Source organism: Phoca vitulina, unplaced genomic scaffold, assembly GCF_004348235.1.
Source record: "Phoca vitulina isolate PV1807 unplaced genomic scaffold, GSC_HSeal_1.0 scaffold1, whole genome shotgun sequence".
Lineage (NCBI taxonomy): Eukaryota > Metazoa > Chordata > Mammalia > Carnivora > Phocidae > Phoca > Phoca vitulina.
Genome location: NW_022589704.1, coordinates 91,815,493 through 91,819,030, shown reverse-complemented (window position 1 = coordinate 91,819,030; position 3,538 = coordinate 91,815,493).

The following is a 3,538-nucleotide window of genomic DNA, read 5'->3' as shown; positions in this document are numbered from 1 at the left end:
CTCTGGGCTGATTCCAACCCCAAGGGAGCACTGGACTGCACCGTGCACCCGCCACACAGACCTTCCCAGGGAATCCTTCACCAGGCACTGAATGCTTGCTCTCATAACTAGAAAAGCATGCAGGAGATTATCTGAAGAGCACAGGCTGGGTTTGGAACTAGTTGGCCCTCCTCCGCTTCTGTAGATTCTGTACATACCTCTCTGATCGCTTCTCATGGCTTAGTAAAAGGCAGGTTTCCAAATGGCTTATTAAGAATGTGGCTAAGAGCTAGCACCTTGTACTAGATGTGTGACCTTGGGCAAGTTACTTAACCTCTCTAAGTCTCAGTTTCCACATCTGCAGAATAGAGATAACCATAACATTTACTATTCCTAGAGTTGTTGGGATCAATGCGTTAATATGTGTAACATGCTTGGAAGACTGACTGAAATGTTAGCCATTAATGTTATTATAAATCTATCTTTTCCACTAGAATGTAAGGTTCTAACAGGGAAAATTTGTATATCCAATCCTTAGCAAAATAGAGTATTCAATAATTTATTGAATGTTATAAGATACTTTAGGTAGGTTTGGTTTTAGAAAGATGATTCACATTCACTATTCATTTACTTAGTCACTCAACAAATGTTTCTTGAACCTTCTAGTAGGTGCCAGGGATCTTGCCAAATATTGGGTGAACCAAAGGAAGAAGGTTTCTGCTCTTGAGGAATTTAGTGATAGAACTATTATAAAAGACTAAACATAAAAATAAATTTGTAATTATAATTTGTCTTAAGTGCTTTGAAGGGAAAGACTAGAGAGCTATGAAAGAAAAGAAGCTTTGTATATTTGTGTATTTCCCAAGATTAACTGAATTTCCTTTTGTATATGTGCTTCTCATATTATGTTAAAAATTTGGGTGATCATGGTAGAAACATCTCAATAACTGATCTTTTGCTGGTTTTTCTTATGCTTTGGCTTAATCAACATGTAATGCTCTCTGATGTCCATGGCTGGTTAGCTCATTTGGTTAGCTAATGAGGTCAAGGTCAGAGGCCAGCATGGGTCAGCGAGCTTTTCTCCTTTCTGTGGCCAGATTGCACTCTTAACCCCAGTCATCTTTCAAAAGTGCGTGTTTGGTCACAGGAAGGCTGTGTCAAGAGAATGTGGATAGAGGAGCCCCAAAATCACCCTCACTGATAGTTGGTCTCTGCTGACATTTTCATATATTAATGATGGTATGCTATAATTTATTACTCTCTGTCACTAGGGTCTAGTCCCAGTTTTGACAGAGTTTTTTCCCAGAAAGGAAAACTGCCATTCCAAATATTCAAGCCACTTTTAAACATTATGTCTACCAGATGGAAGCTATAGACTAGGGCAGTACTTCTCCATTGGTAATGTGCATAAAAATCACCTGGGGTATTGTTAAAATGCAGATTTGGGCATAGTAGGTCTGGGTCGGGTTCACAATTCTGCACTTCTACTCCCAGATGATGCTGTTGTAGCTGATCCATGGAACATACTCTGAGGGGCATGGGACTAAGCAGACAGTAATGAATCAAAGCTAGGTCTAGATTTTAGAAATACAGCAAATACTAAGCCAAAGTATGATAAGTTTGACCAAAGGTACAACTTGCTGAAACTGTTCACTGTTTAAGGCACTTCATTGTTTATAGACAAGTTCTCTCCAAATGTTTCCTTTCAGCTTTTTTTTTTTAAATGGTGTTCTATTTTCTGGGGAGGGTGAGTATAAGAAATTCAATAAACTTTCATTTTAGACAATATATTTATTATATACAGTATACAGGAAGCTCAAAGGGCTGGAGCTAGAGCTAATTCCATGTTATGCAACATAAAATGCCTTTGAAACACACACAAAGCCTTTTGTTTTATGGAGGAGATTTTAGTTTCATCTTCAACTTACTTCACCATATGTGACAAGTATAGTAAAAATCTTTTGTGTCTTCTGTATTTATTTTTGGTAATAAAAGGAGACAGCTCCTTTTTCCCACTGCCCAGAAGAGGCCTATTCCCCTGCTGACATGTCTGCGTAGCTCCTATTGATACTAAGATGATCATGAGCATGAAGTTGCCAAAGAAACAGCTTCTCTGAGGAAATTTCCATGAGTGTGAAATCATGGGAATCAAAACTGATGGGAAAGTCCCTTTGAACTGGTGAAAATTGCCAGGATTCTTATAGCAAAAAGCCTAGAAATGCCATGATTATCTTCTTTACTATTTAGTGAGATGCATTTCTGTTGGCTTTGGAGAAAATTGTCAAGCTCTGCTCAGTGCAAAATGCTTCATTTCTTTTTCTTCTAATGCTTTAGGTGGATATATATTTGTGAAATTTGAATTTTCATACTTTAGATTATTTGGTCTGATCTCAGCATTTAACAGGCAAGGACACCCAAGTGCAGAGGATCTAAATGACCTTTTAAGGTGTCACATCCAAGCTAGAGGCAGAGCCTAAGTCTTACCTGGTCCTTTCTATTGCATCTCTGTGCCTTGGGTACCTCCAGGTAGTCAGAAGGGCAGAAACTTAAAAACACATTGATCTGAAGAAAAGTTTAGGATTTATACATATCTTGGTTCTCAATTTATTTAAGCAGTCAGTCAATCAATAAATATTCAATTAGCTTCTGCTGTGTGCCCAGCACTGCTTTACATAATGTAAAGTAATTTAATATTTATTTATTGATTCAGATTATCTGGCAGGAAACTACTTTAGAGTGAGTTAGTCACTTTAGGTTGCTGAGTTAACTCTTGGAGTCCACTTGGGAGCTATTTATTATAACAAACTTCTGAAATTTGAAACCTCTATCACTTTTTACTCCTTTGTCTCATATCCCCCACATAAATCAGTGGCTAAGGTTCTTTCTCAAGTGCCTCTTACATCACTTCTTTCCTTTCTTCATCTGCTTGTCTTGAAGGCCCTGTTACACAATTGCCATCTCTGGCCTCTGGTTGAGGCTTGGGGCCCCTTCTTCCAGAGATCTCCCATCACCCTGACGTCCCTATTCTCTTTTCCTTCAAAACATACTTACCCTGTATTTGCTCCCCTGAATTTTCTAGTTAACTGAAGCTAGTTTACTACTTATCACCCTAGTTTCTTTCCTGCAGTCTTTGAACTAGACTCTTCCAAACTTCTAATCAGTGTCCTTGATTGCAGCTTTTTCTCCCTCCTACTTGTCCTGCACATACAGCTCCTAAATCCATGTTTCTAAAGTGTGGTCATCTGTATGCATGACCTATCTTGCCTGGAACCATACCTGAAACACTGCAGGCAATTAATAAGTGTCTACCTTCTTCTTTTTCTGTCTATCTTACATATACAAAAACTGGAAGAAGAAGTCACTAATGATTCTTTGTTTCCACATATGTAAAGTGGGGATAATAATAGTACTAATTAATTTCATAGAGTTGTGAAAGTTTAGTTATTACTTTACTGAGAAAAATTCCAAGCTATGAATAGTTAATCTTATTGTCCTCTATCACTTGGTATCATCATGTATGCTAGTTTCATTCTTTTAAAAACCAAATAAGGGGCACCTG